The sequence below is a fragment of the Chenopodium quinoa genome, unplaced genomic scaffold (genome assembly GCF_001683475.1).
Source record: "Chenopodium quinoa cultivar QQ74 unplaced genomic scaffold, ASM168347v1, whole genome shotgun sequence".
Taxonomy (NCBI): domain Eukaryota; kingdom Viridiplantae; phylum Streptophyta; class Magnoliopsida; order Caryophyllales; family Amaranthaceae; genus Chenopodium; species Chenopodium quinoa.
In genome coordinates this window covers 3,844,657-3,871,996 of record NW_018743937.1, presented here as the reverse complement: position 1 = coordinate 3,871,996, position 27,340 = coordinate 3,844,657, and the positions used below count along the sequence as shown (strand labels likewise).

Here is a 27,340-nt window from a genome sequence, read left to right as displayed (position 1 = left end):
TGTGATCTCTATGCAATTATCTTATAGGTTATTTGCTATCTTAATATTTTACAAAACAATTTGTAAATTATGGGCTTGTATGTTATAGACGTACAATAATACATAACATATGATATGCTATATTCCTAAAGTAATTGTTTTAAAAGTGCTTTTCTGCAACTAGCATATTGTTTGCGCTATCAGCATTCAGCACTACACTTGAATAAGCCTTGTAGTTGATTGTTTTTTTTTTTTTTCCTTCTTAGGCCCCACCAACCAATTTGATTTGATTTGATTTAGCAGGAGATTATATTAATAAGAAACTGCAGTATCATTATATATATGCTAATCCTTAATGGTTTTCCAACCGTCTACATATGAAACATGTGTCAGGTTTTTCATCTTTTTATATTCTCATAGTATAAAGCTTTAGAAGTTGTTCATTATTATGTGAATTCTTTAATGAGAATCTGTAGCAAAAGCTTTCTGTCTCCGGGAATCATCGCGAGCCATAACCATGTAACTTAGAGTTTACACTGCATTATTCAAGTTTGTAACTGATACGGTAGTTTGTGTTCAGGTTTCTGTTTTGAGAGAAATTATACTGGTAAATATCCGGGTTCACTGGTTTAGTGCTGAATTAAATCAGTTTGCATTAAGGAAAAGCTGTACATCAAATCAAATGAAGTTTTTTTTTTGAGCCTGTGTAATTTAATCATCGACTAATGATATGACTGTGTGGTTGATAAAATATATTACTGAAGAGAGCGTATGTGGATGTTTATTAATGGTAGTATCGTACGAATTTGTGAGATTCTGATCAATTTGGCAGTGGAACATTCTCTTTATTTATTTAAAGGAAAGCGTAGAAAGTTTAACTTTCTGAGTTGTTTGAAATGATTTGACTTTGATCTTAAGAATGATGTTTTGCTAATGGAAATCATTTACATTACCTTTCTTCTAGTTTGTTTCTTCTGTTATGATTTTTTTGGTTTTAATTTTCTTTTTCGTCATTTTAGAGGACATTGTGGAATTAAGGGAGCACGTTCAAATTACTGGCATTAAGAGTTTGGCAGTGGAGGTTACTACTACAACAAACTTCTACCCGTATGACTTTATTTTCCCAAGCTTCACACCAAAAAGAGGCAAGCAGGTTTTTCCTTGTTACTTTATACTTTATTGTCCACACTACCTGGAATTTATAATTTATTTTTAGTTTTGAATTGGATCATTAATCCATGTATAAATTCATGCAGTCAAGATGTAATAAAAATACATGAATGCAACATTGAGTTATGTCTATGCTCTACATCCATTCTCATAAACACAACCTCATCCGATCAAAGATTTCTAAACACTGTCGTCATGAAAATCTATCATATAACTGGAACAAGATCTCCCCCCTTTTTCCCGAGTAATGCTTCCACCAAGGTAGCTTTATTAAGTTCTTAATATGCATTGGGATTTTACTCATTATTTCTTTATTTACGGAGCAAGTATTCAACAATGAATAGAAACGGGTATTGATGGGGAAAGCCCATAAAAGTTTGTGAGCCCAAAAACTAGAATCTCATGCCTTATTTAGATGCCCTCAATTGATATAGTAGAATGTGAATTAAAGAGAGATGCCCACTTATACCCAGTGATGGTTGTGTATTTTGACAGCTAGAAACTTAGATGATCTGACATGGCTGTTTTATTCTCTTGTAAATGTTGTTTAATAATGATGAAATTAGCAACAAGCTCTAATGGAGATAAGGTGTAGATAAAACATAAGTAGTCATTTTTTATGATTTTCACTGTGTAAATCAGAAGCAAGATTAAATGAGAGAAAATATGTGTAAAAACTATCTGACAAAATATTAGTCTGAGTGTTATTAGGTTGGAATTAAAATGGACTGACTTTATAGCCTATTCAAATTATTCTGTAATTATAAGCTGTAAGGTAGTAATACATAGTTTCATGTAATATTACTTTTGGAAGTTGATTATTTTTCAACTTTCACAAAATTGGCTTATACTTACTATTTAGTGGTTTCTTGACTGGTTAATATTAGTCCTATCACACAATCAATATGTATGATGATTTTAGCAATAAGATTGCATATACCTAAGACTTTTGAGCTAACAAGTGTCTTTGGTTATAATACATCTTATATGATGGTGCTTTATTTATTTAATTTTTTTTACTAAAGCTTAAATGTTTTGAATTTACTATAACTTGGGCCATGTTAGTTGTTTCAGCTTAACATTTCTGATTAAGTAATGTGAAACAAAACGAGCCTCCAAGTATATGTGTCACACTTGGTGTATATTTGTCATATCAGTACCCTCCCTTTCTGCAATCTTATTGGACAATTCAGCACCTCAGAAAGCAGGACTATTTTTAATAGGTCTTTTTGATAGCTAATTGTAAACTTTTCATTGAGGATAGAGGTCGGGCAAAGTAGAGGTTATGTGTTGGTATGTGAAAGACTACACCCATCACTTATCCCTAGCTTTGCTTATATATTATAATGTAGTAAATAGGGATTCATATTGAATTGTCATGTCATAGTCATATTATATAGAAAAACTCCTTTAATGAACATCTTTTTCCTGTTAAATTTCTCATAATTTTTAGAATAATTGATGTTGGAGCTTTCGTTTTCATTAGTATGATTCTACCTTATAACCTTTTTTTTTAATTGCATATTAATTAAATCTTCTATTCAATGGACTGAGTTATGATACACTCTTAGTGGAAGGGGCATAATGTGCATGTTAGTAGTTAAAGATGAATTCTTGTGATTGTATAAATGTAAAATTTTTGAAAAAGGAAATTCCTTATACAAGATGCTTTTTAGGGGATTTTTACAGTGATGTATATATATATTAATGACATTTCTATGCTAGTATGTGCTACGTAAGATTTCTTGCCACTATAGAAACAGTAATCCTTCATTTGTTCAATAAGAAATTCATTTTCTGAAAGTTTCTTCAAGAAAGCGCTACTATGGTGCATAGAAGTAAGGCAGAAAATTGATTGGACAACGTCTTAGGTTATAGCATCTTGTGCACTGGATAAACTCAAAGAAGGCTGTTATTTATTTGAAAATGATGTGTCTTTTGGTAAAAACCTTAAATGAATTAATGCAGCTGTTTATGGGAATTTATTCTTGATGTCGAAATGTGTTGGTTTTATTGGATACGCATGTTTATTCTGTGAGTCCTTGCTTTGGCAGATTGCAAAACTAACAAGTGCACGATTTGGTTCTTTTCTTTTTTCTTTTGTTTCTGTCGCAGAACTTTATCCAATTGGTATCCATGGTGTACAAGGTCAAAACATGCCCACTTATTTCCTCTAGAAGTTAAGTATTATCCTTTACTTTCATTCTCTTTTATTTTATTCTTTCCCTTTCATTTTTTTTTTTGTTTTTTTTTCAACATGATAATCTTGCTTGCATATGTGATTTGGCTGTGTGCAGTAGGAAAACGGACTAACAGGGTGCACTAAGGATGTGGAGTTACAAATGAAAGCGGAAGCAGCCAAATCATACCTTCAGCAGTAGGAGAATGGAATTTCTTTCATCCTTATTCAAGGTTAATCTGCTCATTTCTTAAGTGATGATATGGTGATAAGTAGTTTTTAGGAATTTCTACTACCCTGGTATTTATATCTTCTCCTATGTGCAACAACCTACATGGTTTTGGATTTTGAGCTACATACTTAATGGACTTAAGCAGAGACAACCTAAGATGGTTAGCTATAATCATATTTATCAAATTTCGTAATTTAAAGCACATAAAAATTTGTTGTTATGCTGATAAATGTTTCTATGCACTTACAGCCTTACAGGGACCAGCATGTGAAAAATATTAAGACTCTTCCTAGTTTTGTTTTAGTGTGTTTCTTAGACAAGTAAAGGACTGTTCTTGTGAATTGAGGTTTGTAGTCTTTCTAATGTCATGAGCCACATCAATAAAATAAGATTAAATTAGAGGACAAATGAAGTTATGTTTGGAGAACAGATGCAAAAGCTTGAGACTTTGCTGCTTGCTGGCATCATGAGTGAAGATTAAGGAAACAGTTTGACCATTTTCTGACCTTAGAATTTTGATTTAAAAAAATTCCCTTTTTGTTCCTAGTGATGCTTAGTCTTTGCCAAGTTCTTCTGCCCAGACTGCATGACAGTCCACAGTTATTATATTTGCATGATGATCTCCAAAGCATTAAGAGTTTATAGCCAATAATGTTTCAAGAGAGTGAGAACTTCATGGATGGTATGGATGCTAAGTGACAAGCAAGTGTCTATATATATATAACTCTTCCAAGAGTGCCAGCATATCAGTAAATTGCATGTATCAAAACTTAGTGCAATATTCATCATTTTATGGTCAATAAATACATTTATAGTGTGCTTGGTTGACAACTAGAGTATATAGGGGAGAAAGTGATATAGGCACACCAAAAACTGATTCTGGCACACCCATTGTGAGAGCACAGTTTTCGAAGCTCTTCTCACATGGAAGTGTGCCAAAATAAATTTTGTATGCCTAAATCATTTCCCTAGCTGCCTAAAGTATCGAAAACTCGTTGAATTGCAGGCTACTGCAGAACAGAATTTCTGAACATTATATCATTATAGGCAATCAAAGATGAATTCCTTATTAAAGTGGGCATTGCACTCCCTTATTAGATTAAATTTGTAGACACTAAAGTTTCTTCTATATGGATGCCATAAAATGTAGATAATTTACTGGCAGAATTCCTAGCAAAAGAGTCACCATTTCTTATTTGGTTAGAATGTGGCACATAGTTTGCAGTTCTTGGGTTTGAATCATGTTTACTATGTTAGATGTTGAGCTATCTGATTGTGCTGTCCGATACACCTAGAGCTTAGAGATTCTTGTTATTTTGATTGAATGATATGCTTCTTTAATTCCTAAAAGTTTGATTTGCTTCAAGTTCTCATTTTACCCCCTTATCTTTCAAATAAATTAACGGTTGCATTATATTACATGTACTTATGCTAACTTTCTGGACACTTAAATGTCATAACATCGAATTTCCAGGACTGTCTCACGTGTGGGGTGTAAGGGACTTCGGAGTATTCTGTGGTTGAGAAACTACAATGCAAACTGATGCAGAAGAGCATTTTGTATATTTTTCTCGGTAAGTAATTAAAAGCTTTTCTGCTCAAAAAGACAAAATATATATCAATATGATGAAATCAGGAGGTATACACTGGGTAGAGCACTTTCAAAACCTTCCTCTCACACACTTAGACCCTGAAAGCATTACAACAGATCACTAACACTCAAAGTCTCTAACAATTCTTTTACTTTCCTTGAAGTGTTGCCAGCCCTGATGCTATTTCTTAAACAATACACTATTTGAACTCTAGAATTATTTGATATCTTTGAACGGGTAGTTAGTTGAATGCACACTTAATTCTTACAGAATTTGGTTGTAGGGTTTCCAGATAGAGTATTTAGTAGCAGCAATTGAACAAAAGAGGTATGTTTGTCAAATCTTAAACTACTATAATTCTTGCAATCAACTTCATATAACTTTATATCAGTATCATTGCAATTAACCTAGAACAAACCCATAACTCCAGTTGTAATGATATTTGATGAATAGGTGGGAGATGATTTTAGGGCAATTGCCACAGAAACTAAAGCCATCATCACATACCTTTAATAGGGACAATTTATTAGGTCTTGCTTTCACAAGCCTAGCCAACCAGCAAGTGAAGCTATGATTAGAGAAATGTTTTGCACTTGGGGTGTGAGCAACAATGTTCCACTCTTAAATCTTAACATCATACATTCCTTTAGGGTTGTCAGACACGTTCAATCAAACTAATAGAAAATTTATCCCGTAAATCCTAATGTGAAGGCTACAATGCTTGTCCTTGATTGTCTTTGACAGCTAATGTATATAGTACAAAGAGTATACTCCGTAGTAATTATGGCGATGCTCTAACATTAGGAAACAATCCTAATTATGGAAAACTCTAGCATTAGGTAACCATATTATTCCTAAATTTAATCTACCTAATAATAAGGATCTTACAAAGATATCTCAACACCCCCTTTAAGTTGGAAAATGAGAGTGAAAAATGCCCAAAAGTGACAGAAGATGAGCACAATGAATGAGAGTATTTGAAGGAGAATATATATTTTTATTATTTAAGGGGGACATGAAAAAGAGAGAAATGATAAAATAATATAATGGGGTTTAAACTAAGAAAGAGTAATGATAAAATATAGTATAAAGTTATCATACATAGAAGTGATGTATTTAAAAGAAGTGATGCAACTATAAAAAAAAAAACCGGAGGGAATAGTTTATTTCCTATAGCCTTTTGAAGAAATCTTCTTGTTGAGTTGTTGTAGAAATATACTACTCCATCCGTCTCATATTATAGTTTCGTTTTCGTATTTTAGAGACCCAAAATGTTGTTCCTTTTTCTATTTTTGGATAATAAGAAAAGACTATTATACCCTTAATTTTTTAACTTTATTCATTATACTTCCAAAATTACCCTTGAATTTTCAATATGCTTTGTACTTTTTTCTACTTTATCTTTCTAAATTTTGTCTATAATTGTACTTTTTACCTTTTTATGTACTTTATACATTTTCTCCTCTCTAACTTTTGTCTATAATTGTACTTCTCACTTTTTTTTTTTTTAATTTTTATGTACTTCAATCACTTTATACTCCGATTCCTTAAATACCATGAAAAAACATAAACAGGAACTATATATTGGGACAGAGGGAGTACATTCAATCCATCTATCTGCTATTGCATCACAAACAACATGGAAATATGCTTTGTTCATTAATAAAAGACCAAATTTTGGCTATATATAGAGCCTATTGATTGTCACAAAACAATTCAACTGCCTCTTGATAATGAACTCCTTACCTCAATAACAAACTCTTTAACAATTAATCACTTCGTCACAATGTGATGGTACCATTCAACATCAAGAACGGGATATCTTGTGAAGTGTCTTTATTTACCAAAAAAAATGGAGATTAACCTAAAAACACAAGCCAACCTATTAAAGTGCACCTAGTAATCAACCTAATATCAAGCATGCTACCGAATTTAGGTGACAACAACTTACCCTTAAGGCTAGGCATTCAATAATATACCTGAGTGCCTTTAAGTGTCGAACAACTCTTTAAGCTGCCTCCCAATGTTTAACATGTGGCTCCTGTTAGGAAATATTATACTACCTCCATTTCATATTTTTTAGAATTCTGGAATATTTTACATCTCACACCCCAAAGTTGCAAAAGAATATGAAACAGAGGTAGTACAACCATCCTTATGAGTCAGTGAGAATAATATTAATAATCGAATGTTTATCCCTACCTTAGAAAAAGTATAAGATAATTCTTAAGAATGGTGTGCTACCAATTGTACCTTATATATATATATATATATATTTACCCTCATTAATATGTTTAATGTTTTTTAAAAATTGAATTAACTAAAAACGATGAATTATTGATCAATAAAACAAGTTTTATAATAATGTTTTCTTGCTGTGTCTAATGTGGTTCTGGTTTATTTGCAGAAATAAAAAGCTACTAGGCAACCGTAGTGTCATGGCATTTAGCCATTTAATCTGTTTGGCTTTTCAAATCTTTAATACATCACTAGGTAAGCCTTATTTATTTTTCTTAATTTGGTGAAACATTACATTAATGTCCTTTTAATAAGCCTCAACTTGTTTTATGGATGATTAATGAAATTAGACGTTTGTGTTATAAGCCTTTGTTTTATAACTACTGTCAAATGAAAGTATTATATTAGCTACTACGCAACCATAGGGTAATTTTGTGTTCTTTTCTTAATTTTCGGATTGACCCATTATTATAAGCCTTTGTTTTATTTTCTTAAGTTAGATAGCAATTTAGGTTAATTTGCTAGTTGTTACTACTCTTTTTCTAGGTTAAAGCAACGTAACTGGGTATGATTTTCTTTCCTTTATCTTTACATGATGTATTTTCCTTCCGCATTGAGCTTAATGGTTATCATAGTTTTGATTACAACTACTTATATAGCTGGACAAATTTATAGAATTTGGACTAATTGGACTCATCGTATAACTCAACAAAGTCAACATGTTGGAGTCTCTAAATTTGGCCCTAGGTATCTTTTAAATTTCATTTAAGACTCTGTTATGTTACTTGGACTTTTCATTTCACCTCACGTACCCATGTCGGACCCTCGACACTAGGACATGGGTATGACACCCAGACACTTCACTTTTAGTTCAAAATCATGGAATTTTTTCACAAAATAGCCGAGTCGGACGCTTGGACATGTACCCGTGTCGGACATGGGTGCCCGATTCCAAGTAACATAGGTGTTTTGGGTGATTTTGTCCCTCGGGAGAGTTACGTCACGAAGTCTGATTCGGCTGAGTTGTACCTGCAAAACAATGGAGACTTCAGGTGGTTGGAGCTCCGCCTCCGACGATCAAGTTAGTAACTTGAAAGAGAGTAAAGAATGCGGAAATTTAGGTGGGGATCTGCTTGGATTCCAAGCTCAGGTGTTTCTCTGATGTGAGAGAGTGTAGGTGTAATAAATGATTGAATGTGTCTCCAAAATAGGGAAATATCTCCCTATTTATAGGGTCGTTGGAGAATGTACCCCCATCTAGGTCACTTGACCTAGATTTTAGTGGGCTGCGCCGTTTTACGACGCTTCTTGGGATTTGGGCCCTTGAAGGCCGCCATTTCAGAGATGTATCCAAGGAGGTCATGTGTCAAGAGGATATTAAGCCACGTGGGCCATCCTGAACTCGACACGTGGCCTCCTCTCATTGGTCCACACGTTTAGGGTATTTTTACCCTAATCATTTGCCCCTCACAGGGCTCACGTGCATATCGCGTGAGGCCTGTGACACGTGTCCACCTTTCAAAGGTGAACGATAACGGGTTGTAAAATTTGAATTTCAAATCAAAATTTCCCTCCTGCTTTCACCTTCTATAAATAGAAGTTTACCCCCCCTTCTCTCACCTTACGTTCATTTGACTTTTTAGAGAGAGAAAGAGAGAGCTTTTTAGAGAGAGATTCTTTGCCTCCGCCTGCATCACAACAAGTTCAAGTTTTCGTGTGCTAGCAGTTCAACACCCGGTTTTACCGGCCGTAGCGGTTTTCAGATTTTTCAGAGTAAAAAGTAAGGTAACCGCCTGTACCATTTTAGCTTTTCTCTTTTTCAACTTGTATACAATTCTTTCTCCGCCTGTATACGTAGTTTTAGAAAAAAATAAAAATAAAAATGGGTTCTCCATCCACTCACTCGGCACTGCCTAGGACACTCAGCCGATCCCCCGCAACGACTGAGTCTGGAATAGGGGGTGCATTTTCTGGACTGTCAGAACCGATGTGCTCATCTCCGAATTCCTCCCTCTCTGTGTCTGTGCTGGACACAATGGCCAGAGTCAAACAGATGGCCAGAAAATCTAGGAGCCGGCGCACTATAGAAGTGCCAGCCGATGAGGTTGTCCCAGACGGGGAACAGAGGGATTTGGAGGAGAGTGGTTCTGATGAAGAGGCTCCCTCTACTTCCGGGAGCTCAGGGGCACGAGAGGTAGATGGCGAGGGAGCCGCCTCCTCTGATGAAGCCGGCGATGCTGAGGCCAACGAAGGGTCAAGGGCCGAATAACCAAGATAATTTTACGGCTGACTACCAGCAGCCGCCTAAAGTTGCTGACCACCCTAACCCAAAAAGGACTAGAATGCTGCCGGGTGACATTGCCCTACTGAGAAGCGGCTTCAGGGCCTTTAAAGAGAAGCACCCCTTAGGGAAGGGGTGGGATATCATCGTTCCGCCTGCTGACGCAGTAATGGCGTGGGACGATGACATTGATAATGTAGACCATTATATTTTGTCTGCTACGAGACGGTAATAGAAGCCGGCCTCCGGTTCCCCCTCCACCCCGGGATTAGGAAAATCCTAAAGGGTACGATGTAGGAGTTTGGCAGCTCACCCACAATTCGTGGGTGAACATTCTAAGTTACATCGCCGCCTACGAGCTCTTAAATATAAATCCAAGCTTCTCCGCCTTCGCTCACATGCATTATTTGAGCAAGGCCCCAGGCGGCCATGGGGCATGGTATACTTTGAGTACCTTGCCCCAATACTTGATGACTTTGGACAAAGTGTCCAAATGGTACGGGTGGAAGGACAAATTCTATTTGATTTCTTCCCCCACTCTGAGGCACAACCAGACTCTCCGCCGGTATAACACCGAGCCGACTCTTCTGGGAAGGAAATAACCTCTCCCGGAGCTATCGACTAGGGCCCGGGAGCAAATAATAAAGCCGGGCTTCTTTGAGACAACAACTGAGCCCATTGGGGATGGGACTCACGTTATAGTTCCCAAAAACTGGATCCCCCATCCGGACTATTTCAAGGATGATTGCTTCTTGTCCACCTGCGGGTTGAGCACCATGTTTCCCAAGGGTAGATTACCTCACATCCAGAGTATTTGTTATTTTTACTTTTATTGCAAACTTGCCGCAATTTCTTATAACCTTGGATTCTGTTTATGCAGCTGACGCCTTGAAGATGGTCGACCCGACAAAGACACCGGCTAAGTCGGCGGCGCTGCTGCGCAAAGAGGCTGCCATAGCCAAGAAAGCATCCGTCGATGCAAAAGAAGCTAAGAAAGGCGGGGTAAGACCGCCTGACTTTATATGCGTATATATACATTTTTTTTTAACTAAGGCAATTTGCCGGTTGGGTATACTGACCCTTGTTCATTTCTCAGGACTCTGCAAAGTGAGTGCCACGATCCTTCTCCAAGCTTCTCAAAAGGCAAGGAGAAGATCTAGAGAAAGCTCCGGCTGCGAAGGCCGCCAGGAAGGATCCCCCTCCCCGAACAAACTCTTCTGCCAAATTCGATCGTCCAACGACCGGAGGCAAATCTCCTTCTGTTATGAAAATTCTGAGCGAAAGCTCGGAACGCTCTCAACAGAAAGCACCGGATGCCTCTAAGGCATCAAAGGGTGGCGAGCCACCTAATGTTGTAGACGGTGCGGCAACAACCGGGGGGGAGCAGACGCCTAAGCCCCATCCGGATACACAAGGTAAGGGAAGGATTGGAATACCTTGGCCACTTGACTTCATGAGAGTCAAGACTAAGGTTGACCCCTCTGGGGTTCAGTCAGCAGCCGGCAACGGATGAATGCTAACTATGCTGCCTCTTTCTCAATGAGTACTACTTTTGATGCAGATCTGACATTCGACGAGCCGGATCTTGTGGGCTTCGCAAAGCGGATGGTGAGGACCCTCACCCGGTCAGAGAAGAACTCCATACCTGATCTACAGGTGGTGGACTTGACCGGATAATGGGCCAACTGGTTGAGGTAAGGAATCCCACAACCTTGATATCTTTTACCTTTAATTCTACCAAGTAACTCATAATCAGGCTGCTCTTTTACTCAGGTAATGCCGAGGGTGGACGGGCTCCGTGGCCCCTTCAGGCGGAAGCAGGAAATGGTAAATGACGCCAAACGGAGGGCCCTTGAAAACCTTAACTCTGCTGAATATGCTAATTATATGTGTGATTTAAAGATTAAAGCAGTAGAGTTGAAACAGGAGGAGCTGATCCGGAGCTTGACGGCTGCGAACGATGAAGCCAACAGCCGGGCTGATGACCTTGAGCAAAAACTGAAGGATGCCAAATTTGAGCTCAAGGCATTGGAGGACGCTGATCAAGAAAACACTCAACTCCGAGCAGACGTTTCCCGCCTGGGGATTGAGCTTGTCACTCTGCGAAACAAGCAGTCGGATGAGCTCGCCCAAGAGCAAAAACGGCTGATGCAGGAGAATGAGCGTGACATTCTAGCTCGGCTGAAGATCACTTGGAGCCTCCTTTACCCAGATATAGACTTTGAGGTCTATAAGCTAAGGTATGATTACGCCACTGAGGTGTATGATGCCCAAGTACTGGGTGAGGCTCCTTCGCCTCGTTTCAAAGATTGGGCTGCTGAGCAGGGATATGAAGTCTCTGACAACGAGGAACCGGCGGCGGATGATCAGGATGAAGGCCAAACCAGCCACAATCAGCCGGAGCAACAGCATCCACCTCAGCCTTAGGCGAGCCTCCCACTTTCTGCGGCAGTATGCCATCATGTTTCTTTACCGACTTGTATGCTGTGTATTGTTGTATCTTTACCAACCATGGGGTTGGGTTAACAATTAATTTTTAGTTTCTTCACCAAATGTGATTCCGGTTAACACTTGTTCTAGCCTCGGTGCCATTTGGATATTTATGCAGTATTCCGACTCAGTTGGTGTTTATATATATTAGAATTTTTCAATTTAAATTTTGCGTATGTTTGCAATTCTTTAATATTTTGCCTAACTTAAAAAAAACATGTGGCAATTTTGCAATTCAGGTGCTCTTGCCCCTGGGCGGCTGTGCGGTTGGTTTTGTTTTAAATTGATTGATTGGCTTGAAAACACTTGATACTAGGAGAAGTATGGAGTGTTTTTAGGCCAATCAATCACAATGGTGATTGCCCCACACCAAGTGCACAGCCGGCCATTAGAGCGGGTAATTACCTAGCCATTACACAAAATCTTTTGCCCCAATAGGGAAAGAAAGTGCAACTTTGGAATGAATTACCAAAGTGAGAACTTCAGCCGGATACCGACTGATGCTTCGGGGCATCCGGTATTCGATGACTTAATTGTTCTCCATAGATTATTTTGTTTAGACGGCTATGAGTTGACCAATTTGGTCGTTCAATTTTCGCCATCTGCATAGGTACGTAGAACCGACGAATAGTCTGATCTCTGCGACGATTGCACCCGGAGGGGTGTCGCTGGACGCCTTTGTCCATGTTGGGACAGGCGATTTTATAACATAAGCAACCATCCGACCATTTTGGCCTTTTGGTCTTGTTTGAGACCGGTTGTATAGCCACTAAGCGTTTTTGTGCCCAGTTTTTAATCAGACCATCGGCCGAGCATTATTACAAAAGTGAATTTACGCTAAGTGTCGAACTTAGTTAGTTAAAGAAATAGTCCGTCTGAGCGTTACCCAGACGGACAAGAAATTAATGAATTACACTAAGTATCAAACTTAGTTAGTCAAGCGAAGAGTCCGTCTGGGTCGTCTGGGTATTACCCAGGCGGACATGCAATTATTAAATTATACCAAGTATCAAACTTAGTTAGATAAACAAAGGGTCCGTCTGAGTATTACCAGGCGGACAAGCAATTATAACCATACTAAGTATCAAACTTAGTTGGTTAAATAAAGAATCCGTCTGAGCATTACCCAGGCGGATAAGCAAAAAATAACAAAACAATTTTGCAAACAAAGTCTGAATTCTCATTAATTGACTCACTGTTTACAAAAAATTTACATTTCTCAGAAGTAGTACTTTTTTAGGTTATCTACATTCCAAGTTCTAGGCAGGCGGCGGCCGTCTGAGGTTTCCAGACGGTAGGTGCCGTCCCTGACTTCTTCATAAATCCGGTAGGGGCCTTCCTAATTAGGGGTTAGCTTCCCAGCCTCATTGGCCCTACCGGTTGCCTCCATTTTTCGTAACACAAAGTCATCCACTTTCAAAGGGCGCTTGTGCACTTTCTTGTTGTAGGCTCTGGTCATTCTCAGACAGTATATCTCATGGCGCAGGGCAGCGTTGCCCCTACGTTCCGGGAGGGAGTCCAATGTCAGCCGCATGGCCTCCCAATTTGCCTCTTCATCATAGAGCATGACTCTGAGAGTCAGATCGTAGTGTTCAATTGGCAAGACGGCTTCAGCACCGTATACCATAAGAAATGGGGTTTCTCCGGTTTCCCCTTTGGCAGTAGTCCGGATGGCCCATAGGACATGAATTAGCTCTTCTGCCCATAAGCCACCGACTCTCTCAATTTTCTTTTTAATGTCGTCTGAGATAAGTTTGTTGAAGGCTTCAACTTGGCCGTCTGCTTGGGGTCGGCCGACTGATGCAAAACAATGTGAGATGCCCTGATCTCCCAACCAAGTCTTAAGATGAGGGGTTTCAAACTGAGGGCCATTATCAAAGACCATATACATAGGTACCCCAAACCGGGTGATGATGTTCTTCCAAATGAAAGAGATGACATCCTTTGTCTTGATATTCTTGACCGGCTCAGCTTCTGCCCATTTGGTGAAATAATCCACAGCCACCAAAATGTAGCGCTTTCCGCCTAGAGTAGGCGTATAAGGACCCAAGATATCCATGCCCCATTTAGCAAACGGGACTAGGCTGTGGATTGTCGTCAGGTTAGTAGCTGGGCGGTGAATAAGCTTGCCAAACCTCTCGCATTTGTCACATCTCTTCACCAACTCTTTAGCGTCTGCTTCAAGAGTAGGCCAAAAGTAATGCCGCCTGGCTCTGACGGCTAGGGACCTGCCGCCTTTATGAGAGGCACAGTACCCAACATTTAATTCTTCGAGAACTTCTTTCCCCTTTTCTGGGGTAACACACTTCAATAGAGGTTTAAGGAAACCCGCCTTGAAGAGCTCTCCGTTTCTCAACTCGAAGTTTGCTGCTCGCTTTTTCATGGCGGCTGCCTCCTGTGGTGAATCAGGAAGTTTGTCGTCTGCTAAATATGCCCGGATGCCATCCATCCAGGTAGAGCTTCGGTCTAGGATTCCAATGGGCTCTTCATATATGCTTCTCTTTTCAAGAACTTCCCAAAATACCGACCGAGGCGTATCACAGCAGGCGGATGAAGCCAATTTGGACAACGCATCCGCCTGATTGTTATCTGACCTGGGCACTTGATTCAGACGGAATTCCTCAAGTGCCCCAACCTCTTCTTTGACTGCCTGAAGGTATTTGATCATAGCCGGATGAGTTGCCTCATATTTTCCCTCATACTGGCTAACGACCAACTGTGAATCAGAGTAGGCGTCAATTTTAGTTGCTCCTGCTGCCTTACACGTGCGGATTCCAGCTAGCAGGGCTTCATACTCCGCCTCGTTATTTGAGGCTTGAAATTTAAACTGCAGTGCATATTAAAATCTGTCCCCCTCAGTGGACTCATATAAAATTCCTGCACCGCAGTCGTTCTTCGTTGAACTCCCGTCTACATACACTTTCCAAACCTGGTCGATGTTGTCCGGTTGCACCGGCCGTGTCATTTCAACAATGAAGTCGGCAAACGCCTGACCTTTCACTGCTTTTCTAGGTTCAAAAGTGATTTCAAGACTTTGCATTTCAATAGCCCATTTCAGCATTCTGCCGGATGATTCCAAGGTAGACATTGGTCGCTTGAGGGGCTGGTCGGTGTAAATTACCACCGGATGGGCCAGAAAATACGGCTTTAATTTCTTGAAGGCCATATACAGAGCAAGGCCAAATTTTTCTACCATGGGGTACCGGAGCTCAGCATTTTTTAGAACATGGCTAATTAAATAGATCGGGAGCTGAACGCCGTCTCTCTCAGCAAGGAGAACGACACTGAGGGTATGATCTGAGACGGCTAGGTACATGTATAGCATCTCTTTAGGCAGTGGGCTAACAAGCCTTGGAAAAGAGTGCAAGTGTTCTTTCAGCCGTTGAAAGGATGCCTCAGCATCATCCCCCCATTCAAATCTGGTCTTCTTCCTGATTGCTTGGAAGAAGTAAAGGCATTTGTCACATGACCAGCTGAGGAATCTCCCCAAGGCCGCCAAGCAACCGGTTAGTCTCTGTGCTTCCTTGACAGTGCGGGGTGACTTCATGTCAATTACCGCCTGTATCTTCTCGGGATTAGCCTCTATACCCCTTTGATCAATCAGGAATCCGAGAAACTTCCCAGACTCAACAACAAAGACGCATTTCTTAGGATTTAACATAACCTTATGCCGCCTGAGTGTGGTGAAGGTTTCTCGGAGATCAGCAAGGTGATCCGCCTGCTGCTTGGATTTGACTATCATGTCATCAATGTACGCCTCCACAGTCCTCCCAATTTGATTAATGAAGACCGTATTAATCATCTGTTGGAATGTAGCCGGCGCATTTTTCAAGCCAAACGACATCACAGTGTAACAGAATTATCCCTGATCAGTGACGAAGGCCGTCTTCTCTTGATCTTTCTTCCACAGGGGTATCTGATGGAAGCCGGAGTAGGCATCCATAAAACTCATCAAGGCATGCCCGGCTGTCGAATCGACCAGACTGTCGATCTTAGGAAGCGGATAACTGTCTTTGGGACATGCCTTGTTGAGATCTGTGTAATCAACACACATACGCCAGGTACCATTCGGCTTTTTCACAAGCACAACATTCGCCACCCAGTCGGGGAAATTACATGGCCGAATGTACCCAGCGTCCAACAGCTTTTTTACTTCGGCAGCTGCCGCCTGACTTCTTTCCTCGCCGTGATTTCTTTTCTTTTGCCGGATGGGCTTCTTTTTAGGATCCACGGCGAGTTTGTGGACAGGAAGATCCGGGCTGACGCCTGGCATCTCTTCCACTTCAAAGGCAAAAATGTATTTGAATTCTTTTAGCAGAAGGTGCAAATCTGCACCCAACTTAGCATAAGCAACCGTCCCAACCTTTACAGTACGCTCCGGACGGCTGTCGTCCAAAGGTATATCAACATGTTCTCCAGCCGGTTGGGGACGGAGCTCATCTGACCGTTCACCGGTCAGTGATTGCTATTTTTTCTCTTTTCTTTCCGCCGGCTGGGTCGACATCCTTGACATTGTCAAGGTCTATTAGTTCCTGGCCGTCTGGGGCCACGGTATCTTTGACGGCTGAGAGATAGCACTCCCGGGCCGTCTTCTGATCCCCATTCAAGGAACCAACAGAGCCGTCATCCCTCTCATACTTGATGAGCATGAGGGAAGGGATTATTACAGCCTTGGTTTCGTTGAGGGTTGGCCGGCCCAGAATAATGTTGTAGGCGGTCAACTCCTCAACGACCAAAAACTTGACGACCAGGTGTCGCCCTTTTCCTTTCTCACCCAGCCGGATTGGTAAATCAACCCTTCCGACTGGGTAAACCATTCCACCCCCAAAACCAACCAAGGGGTGGGTGACCGGATGCATGCTGCTGACATTGTATTTCAGCTTTTGCAGGCACCGGAGGCTGATTATGTCTGATGAGCTGCCAGTGTCAATAAGGATCCGTCCAACCAGCTGGTTGGCAACCTTACATTCAATGACGACCGGGTCGTCATGCAGACGGCGGACGCTGCCCCTTTCCTTCTCAGTGATTAGGACGTCTGGGAAGGAGGAGCTAGAAGACGCCTGCTCATCATCATCTTTGTCCATCTTTCGAAGATGGCTCTTGGTGCCCTGGATGGTTGGGCCACCGCATGAGAACCCGCCTGCTATTGTGTAGACCGGCTCCTTGTCAGTGTCAGAACTACTAGCAGGTTGGGGTGTAGACGACTGCCTCAGATTCTTCTTATTAGTCCCTTTGGACTTAGAAATGTAGGACTTCAACATCCCCTTGTCAGACGGTCCAACGCCCGTTGAAGGCTGAAGCAGTCATTGGTGTCATGGCCAACTTCCTCATGGTATTGGCAGAATTTGTTTTTTTTCCTTGATTGAATGGAACTTTTCATTGGATTCGGCTTCTCTAGGGACAACCGGTCCTTAATTTCCATGAGGATGGAGTTGCAGTCCTTGTTAAACTCGTACTTAGGAACATACGGTTTAAATTCCTTCTTCTTCTTCTGGGACGGCTGGTCAGAGTCACTAACCGCCCAAATTTCTTTTCTTTTCTTGCTCTTTTCTTTCTTTTTGGCCGGCTGAGCAGGTCGGATTTCTTTCTGCCTGTCGGACTTTTTGGAGTCCGACAAGTTACCAGGCGAGCAGAGGTCGGTTGCTTGAATGTAGCTTTCCGCCTCCCTCAGGGCCGCCTGTAGAGTGAAAGCCCCTTTTCTGACTAGGTCGAACTTAAAAGTCGACCCGTCTCTCAAACCCTTGAAAAAGTCTGTAAAAGCTACCTCATCAGACAATCCTTGAATCTGAATTCTGATCAGATTGAACCGCCTGACATAGGAGCGCAACCCCTCTCTCTCTCCCTGCTTAATGGTGCTCAAGTCAAGACTTGTTTTCTTGGCAGGGATGTTCATTGAGAAGTTGGAAGCAAACAGGAAGGCAAGCTTCCTGAAACTATCAATGGACCCGGCTGACAAGTTGCCAAACCATTGTTGGGCAATGCCCTTCAATGTAGCCGGGAAGCATCGACACCAAGTGGCATCATCCAACCCTTGTAAGTACATGAGGTTGGTGTATGCCATGAGGTGATCTTCCGGGTTGGTGGTGCCATCATAGGTACCTACCAACACATTTTTTACCTTGCCGGCTGTGCCGCCTCGGTTATCTCCCGGGTGAATGCAGAAGGTTGTTCACCTAGGCGGAGCAGACGAAGCTACCAGTCCAGTGGCTGGACATTGTTATATGCCGCCTGACCTCCGAAGAAGGCCGGCTGCATGAAGTGAGGAGGATACTGACCGTATACCTAAGAAGGTACATACGGTACAGTTCCAATCATCTGAGGGCCAGAATGGACGGTATTACCGCCTCTCTGGCTCTCATGCAGGGAAAGTGCATTCCTTGCAGAGGTGTTGTTGAAGCTATCGAGAAAGTTCGACGTAGAAGCCGACTCAGACAATTGGTGGTTTCTCTTCCAGTTGATGATCTCCCGGGCATCAAGAGTTGATTTTTTACTTCCCACCGGCTGTTGAGTCCGGCGGGTATTGTTGGTATTCCTCTTAGGAAGAAGAATTTTGGACCAATCAATGGTCCCGGCTGCCTTCTCCTTTGGATGAGGAGTTGGCTGCCGATCTCTGACTGACTTCCCCTTTTCCAGAGGAGTCTTCTTGGCCGACTGACCCTTACTTGGGCCAGCCCGGCTCTTAGTGATCAGTTCTTTAATTTCACCCTTGAAACTTGTTATGAACCTCATGAGTTCGTCTCGGGTGACAGGTGCTGATCCAGCTGCCGTATGGGTTTCCCCTTCCGGCTGCCAGGGGGTCGATTTGTACCCTCCTGGGAGGCAACCCGCTCCAGAGTGTCTCTGGGCCGGATGCGCTTGGTTATCAGAGAGCCATCATTGGCTGTATAGGTTTCGACCTGAGGATCTTCATCCTCCTGTCCGTAAAAACTTTCGGGTCATCGCCCAAACGGTTAAGAGGTTGTACAGACTCTTGAACCATCTTCGAGGTACTCTCCCCATAGACGGCGCCAAATGTTTTGGGTGATTTTGTCCCTCGGGCGAGTTACGTCACGAAGTCTGATCCGGCTGAGTTGTACCTGCAAAACAACAAAGACTTTGGGTGGTTGGAGCTCCGCCTCCGACGATCAAGTTATTAACTTGAAAGAGAGTAAAGAATGCGAAAATTTAGGTGGGGATCTGCTTGGATTCCAAGCTCAGGTGTTTCTCTGATGTGAGAGAATGTAGGTGTAATAAATGATTGAATGTGTCCCCAAAATGGGGAAATATCTCCCTATTTATAGGATCGTTGGAGAATGTGCCCCCATCTAGGTCACTTGACCTAGATTTTAGTGGGCTGCGCCGTTTTACGGCGCTTCTTGGGATTTGGGCCCTTGAAGGCCGCCATTTCAGAGATGTATCCAAGGGGGCCATGTGTCAAGAGGATATTAAGCCACGTGGGCCATCCTGAACTCGACACGTGGCCTCCTCTCATTGGTCCACACGTTTAGGGTATTTTTACCCTAATCAATAGGTCTGTAGTGCCTTATAGATACCTCACAATCAACTTCACTACTAACAAATATCAACTCCCATAGTCCCGTTGCATGTCCAATTTTTGGTCTGGTACAAACCATTTCGTATATTAAACTTCTTGAGGCATAAGTGACTTGTCAAGGGTGTACTAAGCATCACTCATATTAAATCTCTTTAAAGCACGTTTGATGTTTTCTGATTAAGATAATTGCAAAGCTCTATTATGCCTATCCCTTATTATATGTATTCCAAGAATCTTCTTTGCTAGACCCAAGTCCTTCATGTCAAAATCCTTTGATGATTTCCCCTTTAACCTTCTTATTTCATCCATATTCGAACCTGCTACTAACATACATTAAGTAGTAGATTGATATAAAAGGATTATCTCTTGATGTAGCAACAGTGCTCAACATTGCGCTTCTGGAAATCTTCCCTGTGCATAAATTTTTAAACTTTTTGTACCACGGGGCTTGTTTTAGGCCACACAAACTTTTCTTAAGTTTGCACGCATTATTTCCATCCTATTTTCTAAGAAACCTTCTGGTTCATGCATGTATATTTTCTTCATCCAAATATCCATAAAGAAATGCATTCTTCACATCTGATTGTCTAAGATGAAGATCTTAAATGGTAAGAATACTCAACATTGTTCTAATGATATTACGTTTCAAGCAGGTGCAAAAATCTCATTGTAGTCAACTCCTTTTTGTTTGAATCCTTTAACTACTAATTAAGCATTGTATCTCTTGGAACCATTGTGCTCTTTTTTCACTCGATATACCTATATGTTGCAAAGTGCCTTTTACCCATGGGTAACTCATTTGATTCCCGTGTCTGGCATGAAATTGAAGATTTCATCTCATCTTTCATTGCGAGCTCCCACTTGCTAGCATCACTGGCCTACATGCTTTATTATAGCATTCAAGTTCCCCTTCATCATTCAATAACAAGTAATTTATGTATATTTTTTTTGGCACATGTAGACAAGTAGTCCTTCTTGTTGGTTATTCCTCTTTATTTGGTTAAAATTAAATTAACAATTAACTTAATAAGAGAAAAATAATGAAAGGAATTTAAGGGGAGGAAAAAAAGGATAGTAGTAAGAAAATACGGAGTAAGAAATAATCAATGACAAATTATTCCTCCTTGTTTGTTATTCCTTCTTATTTAGGAAAAATTAAATTAGCAATCAGCATAATAACAGAAAAAAGACGAGAGGTATTTAAGGGGAGGAAAAGAAGGAGAGTAATAAGAAAATAAGAAGTAATCAATGACAAATTATTTAACGATAATTTGCACCATTAGTTATTTAGTTATAGACCGATTATAAATATGTAATCAGATTAATTGTTAATGGAAATTCAGATAGAATTTATATCACATTGTTTTGATAAATGGAGAAACACATTTAAATTTGAGAGTATATCATCAAATGTTAGTTTATAGTTTATAAACACTTTGTGAGTCAACCTATTTTATTATATAGATATAGTTGTTATCTATTTTATTTATACACAAAGAGAAAGTGAATATTATTTCGTTGCAAGAGTATTTGTGATTCCTAACGGTCTGGTATCATATATACATGTATAAAAAAAATGGAAGATTCAATGGGGTAAGCTTATCATAATGATTAAATTGATGTCATCCAACTATTCCATGTGGAAGTCTCGAATAGAGGATATCCTTCATTGTTAGGATATGTATAAACCCATCGGGGAAAAAAATAATCATGAAAGTAAAACCGAAGATGTACTCCATCCGTGTTTTTTTAAGTGTTACACTTACCAAATCCGGCCGTGTTTTAATAAGTGTCACACTTCCTTTTTTGACAAAAAACTACATTAAAATATTATATCTCTCTTCTCTCATGGTCCCCACTCAAACCCACTACTACTTTTTTTTTTTATTATATCTCTCCTCTCACATTCATTACTTTTCAAAAAATTATTAACCTCACTATCTTTCTTTTACAATTTTTTAATACTCCAATTACCCCACTTACCTCTTATTTTATTTAAGTCAATTAAATTGCCTAAAACTATGTGCCGGTCAAACTGTAACACTTTAAAAAAACATCGAGGGAGTATGAAAATTGGAGAATTGAAAGGCAGTTGGATTAATACAACATATTTATCAAAGCATTTTCAAACATGTTGCTAATGATACCAATGCCTACAAGCCTTGAGTCAATGTATGAGAGGAAGACAACTTTAAATAAAGCTACACTGGTAAGAAGGTTGGTTCGTAATCTATATAAAGAAGGTAAAAATATGCCAGAACATGAATGAATTTCAAGGCATTGTTAATCAGCTAATAAATGTTAGCATGATAATTGAAGATGAAGTCCAAGCTTTATTACTCCTTAGCTCATTACCCGATAGTCGGGAAACTCTTGTTATCTCGTTGAGCAATTGGGCTCTAAATGGTAAACTTCCCATGATATGGTGAAAGATAGCTTGTTCAATTAAGAAGCTAGAAGGAAAGAATTTTCCTCCACAAATTATAAAACAGAAGCAGACATTGTTGAAAGTCGAAGGAGACTAATGTTTAGAGGATCCCAAAGTCAAGATAAATCAAGAGGCAGATCAAAATCCACGAAGAGGTTCACTTGCTTTTATTTTCGTAAGGCAGGATATAAGCAAAATGAATGTCGAATATGGAAGAGGGACATCAGATAAATGAATGACAAAAGTAGTGATAATGAAGACAAAAAATGTCACGGCTACATCAGTTGGTGACGATGTTATTTTGCAAGCGATGATGCATGTTATAACCTTACAAATGAAGATTGTAACTGGGTGATTGATACAAGTGCTTCATATCATCTAACTGTAAATAAAGATTACTTCACATCTTACACTAACTGGCTTCATAAGAATGGGAAATTATGGATCTTCCAAAATTATTGGTATTGGTAGGGTGCAAGCTAACAATATGCGATGTCACATGTTCCAAATATTCAGCTGACTGGTAAACTTTGACGATGACGGGTATTCTAATGGAAAGTGGGAGTTATCGAGAGGTTCGATAATTATTGCTAATGGAAAGATGCAACAAACCCCTTATGTCACAAACGAGAAGCTCTACACAATTGAATGTTGGTGAAGAATGTTCTACTGAGTTATGGCATAAGCAGCTCGGACATATGAGTGAGAAGGGATCACAAATCCTTACTTTAAAGAAACTCCTTCCTTAGAACTTTAGAAGGGTGTTCATTTGAAATCTTGTGTTGAGCTGGAAAACAACACAGAGTTTCATGTCGAACAAATCTACCATCTAAAAGACCACGTATTCTAGATTTGATTTACACAGATGTATGTTTTATGACAGAAAAATCTTTTGGTGGGGCATCTTATTTTGTCAAATTTATTGATTACCATTTTAGGAAAGTGTAGGTTTTGTCTTTTAAAAAGTAAAGGCCAATTCCTTAATGTATTCGAGAGATTTCATGCAAAAGTTGAGAGATAAATGAGCATGAAAATAAAATATGTACGTAATGGTGGTGAGTATAGAGGTCCATTTGAGGAATACTGTAAGAAGTATGGGATAAGCTTGAGAAAATTGTCTCAAAAACGCTTCAACAAAATGGTATTACAATCACTGAAAGAGTTTGTTCACTGAAAGAGTTCGTTTAATATTGTCTCACGCAAAGTTACCCAAATCATTTTGGGGGGAGGTAGTTAAAAATGAAGTTCATTTCATCAGTCTTTCTCCTTCAGTTCCACTTGATGGTGAAGTTCCACGGATAGGGAGAAAACTAAATTATGAAAATTTAAAGGTGTTTAGATGTAGAGCCTTTGTTCATATCCCGAGGGATAAGAGATCAAAACTTGATAGCAAGACAAAAACAATGTATTTTTCTTGGTTATCCTGAAGGTGAGTTTGGTTATAGGTTATGGAGTCTTGCAAATTGAAAGATTGTGAGAAATAAAGATGGCATCTTCTTTGAAGATCAAACCATTGAAGACATACAAACAATTAGGAAAGTTTATAACATCTCGTGAAGAATTGCCTATGATTATGAATCCAGTTCCTTCCCCGGGTGTGGTTGATGATCACGGGGGGAGAAGAAAACCAAAAAGACCATCCTCACAACATTGCCGATTATGATGATAATCATGAGAATGTGGAACAGATAACACAACAAGGAAATCAACCACTACCACTAGAGTGACTATCAATTGCTTAATGAAGGTAGAGAGCCAGTGTCGTATGAAGAGACTCAAAGTGATATTCACCAAAAAGAGTGGATTGAAGCCATGTAAGACGAGATAAAATCCTTTCTTGAGAATCACGCATTTGATTTGGTACAATAACAAAAGGGTCGACGAGCACCGAAGAATAAATGGGTATTCAGATTGAAGACCGAAGACTGAAGAAAATAATTCGCAACCAAGATACAAAGCAAGGCCGGTTGTGAAGGGGTTCTAGAAGAAAGGTATCAACTTTGAAGAAATATTCTCACCAGTGGTGAAAATGTCGTTAATACAAGTTGCTCTCGGCATAGAAGCATGCATGGATTTAGAAATTGACCAATTAGATGTGAAAACATCCTTTCTACATGGTGATTTAGAAAAAGAAATATACATGGAACAACCCAAGGGATTTATGGAAAAGAGCACATGGTATGTTGTTTGAATAAGAGCTTCTATGGTTTAAAGCAAGCTCCGCATCAATGGTATCGAAAATTTGAATCCTTTATGAAGGATCATAAGTATCACAAGACGACATTAGATCATTGGGTGCTCATCAAAAGATTTGCAGAGGGAGATTTTATTACGTTAGTCCTCTATGTTGATGATATGTTAATTATTAATTGTGATACTAATAAAATCGCCAACTTGAAAAAGGTGATGAATAAGGTCTTTGCCATGAAAGACTTAGGACCAGCAAAACAGATACTAGGCATAAAAATCTCCATGCCAGGAAAATAAGAAGTTATGGTTATCACAAAAAAGATATATTGATAAGTTACTCGAGAGGTTTAACATGTATATGGCTAAACCAGTAAGTTCTCCGCTTGCAAGTCATTTTAAGTTGAGTTCTCAACAAAGTCCTAAGAGTAAGAAAGAAAGAGAAGAGATAAATAAAGTTCCTTATTCGTTTGCAGTTGGTAGTTTGATGTATGCTATGGTCTGTAAGAGACTAGACATTGCCTATTCAGTAGGTGTTATCAGTAGGTTCTTCTCGAATCCAGGATAAGAACATTAGGACGTTGTAAAATGGATTTTAAGATATTCGGCTACATAAAAAATATGCTTATGTTTTGGTCAAGGAGATCCTGTGTGAAAAGGATACATAGATGCAGATATCTTGCGAAAGTCATTATCAGGTTATATGATGACTTTTGCAGGTGGAGCTATATCATGGCAGTTAAGGTTACAAAAATGTGTTGCATTATCGACAACAGAAACCGAGTATATTGTTGTGACAGAAGCTTGTAAAGAGATATTGTGGATGAGGAATTTCCCACAAGAGTTGGGGATTAAACAAGATAAGTTTACACTTTTCTGTGATAGCCAAAGTGCTATTCTTCTAGCGAAAAATCCTATCTTGCATGCCCGTTCCAAACATATAGGCGTAAGGTATCAATGGATACACGAAAGTTGTTGCATTTGGAAAAGATCCATACTGATAACAATGGGTTAGATATGATGACAAAGATATTAACCATGCAAAAGCTTCATGTTTTCAAGATAAAACGGGTCTATAAATAATCTCCTAATAAGTCGGAAGGGGGAGATTTGTTGGTTACTCCTCCTTATTTGGAAAAGATTAAATTAGCAATCAACATAATAAGAGAAAAAGAATGAGAGGAATATAAAGGGAGGAAAAGAAGGAGAGTAGTAAGAAAATAAGAAATAATCAATGGCAAATTATTTAATGATAATTTTCACCATTAGTTATGTAGTTATAAACTGATTATAAATATGTAACAGATTAATTGTTAATGAAAATTTAGATAGAATTTGTATAACATTGTTTTGGCAAATAGAGAAACACATTTAACTTTGTTATGGCAAAGAGGCAAGGACATTTAAAAAAAAAAAAAAAAAGCTTGGAAAAAGGAAATATTGAAAAAAAAAGTAAAGAAGAATGTAAAGCACAAAAAAAGGGTTTTGTTATTGTTGTTCTCCCTGTTTTTGTTATTTTGTGTTAAATAAGCTTGGGGGAAAGTTATTTAATAAGCATACTTGGCACTTTTGTTTTGGAATCGTTTGGATCTTGTGGAAGAAGTTCCACCCGTGCTTCACATAGGTTTACCACCAATTTCAAGAGTTCTCCACACCTTTACTCTCCTAGCTTATATGTTAATACCTTGAAAGTCCTTTTGATCTTAGAGGGTTAAGTCATTCAATGATGGCGGGAAATAGGAATCAAGCCTATAGAGCGAGTTTGCAGAGCCAAGATGTCGGGTAACCTTCTCAATGTTTTTAATTTCTTATTTATTTTCCGGTTCCTTCGTGGAATCATGAGAAGCTAACTTGAAAGTGGATTTGAAACTAGTAGAGAGAACGTGGTTTGATTGGTTGAAACAAAAGGTGGAATGTGTTTCCTTTAGTTCTCTATGCTTAGCATTTGTTATGTTTCAATCAACCTTGGACATCTTAGAACGTGCATACCTTTATTATTTTAGAAAGATTGACATTCATTAGTGTTTGTTCCATCATAAAAGTCCACTCTAGAACGCTTGTAACTTTTCTCTTAATTCGATTTATTTTATTTTATTTATTTATTGCCTTGCCTTGATTTTTGTCAAGAGTTATGGGTTAAACTCTTAGGACACCCTTACGAGAGCTTACTCGTCCTCTAGAGCAATCTAAGGGGTTTAAAGTGCCTGATGCATACGCTAAATGTATTCGTGATTCCTACGAAAGTGAGTTAGTGTATATTCTTTCCCTTCTAGTTTTCTTTGTATAAAATGCATCACATTCCCTTGTGTTTCTTTTGTTTTGCTCGAGGGCGAGCAAAAGTTAAGCTTGGGGGAATTTGATAAGTGTCATTTATGTCGCTATTTTTAGGAGTTTTCTAGTTAGTTTTTCATAGTTTTTCTATCTTTTTTACTTGGTTTTAATAACGTTTTACTACATTTGTCATGTTTATGTGTGAAATGTCGTTATTGCTCAATTTTGGCTTTTCTTGCATATTTTGGTGGCTTATGACATTAGATTAAACTTTATTGGTTTACTCTTATGTTTAGGAACACTTGGATAAGTTCATTGCTCAAGATTGAAGAAATATAAAGCATAAAAGAACAAGTAATGAAGAAATGTGCACTTGATTTGCAAAGATCATACTTCAAACGCCGATATCTTTTAATCTACAAAACATTTTGGGGCGATTCCTATCGGAGATGAAAGCTTATCTTGAGAGCTTCCCAACGACAGGTCATATGCTCAATTCCGATGTAAAACGTGGGAGATATGCTCATTTGAAGCTGAGCAGTTTGCCCAGTCCGCAGCCAGGAGCGCCCGCTCCTCAAGGCCGCACGCCCGCTCCTCACAGGGTGTGCAATTTTGAAGTTTGGCTGAAGGTTTGGCAGAAAGTTTGGAGCGCTCGCTCCTGAGGGGTGCACGCCCGCTCCTCTACGCGCTGCTCGACTTTTTGCGGAGCTTCCTAGGCAATTTAGTAAGGGCTATAAATAGATTTTTTGCTCATTTTAG

The 27,340-nt window shown here is 39.5% G+C and overlaps 1 long non-coding RNA gene across 2 annotated transcripts; it reads left to right on the top strand.

Annotated features, from left to right (window-relative positions):
* LOC110688745 lies at window positions 1-27,340 on the top strand. Of its 2 annotated transcripts, XR_002504665.1 has the most exons (7): window positions 1-586; window positions 999-1,132; window positions 3,265-3,561; window positions 5,035-5,134; window positions 5,436-5,479; window positions 7,560-7,645; window positions 26,878-27,340. It is a non-coding gene; the product is annotated as an uncharacterized LOC110688745 (long non-coding RNA). The 2 variants fall into 2 exon arrangements; XR_002504666.1 differs by lacking the exon at window positions 5,436-5,479.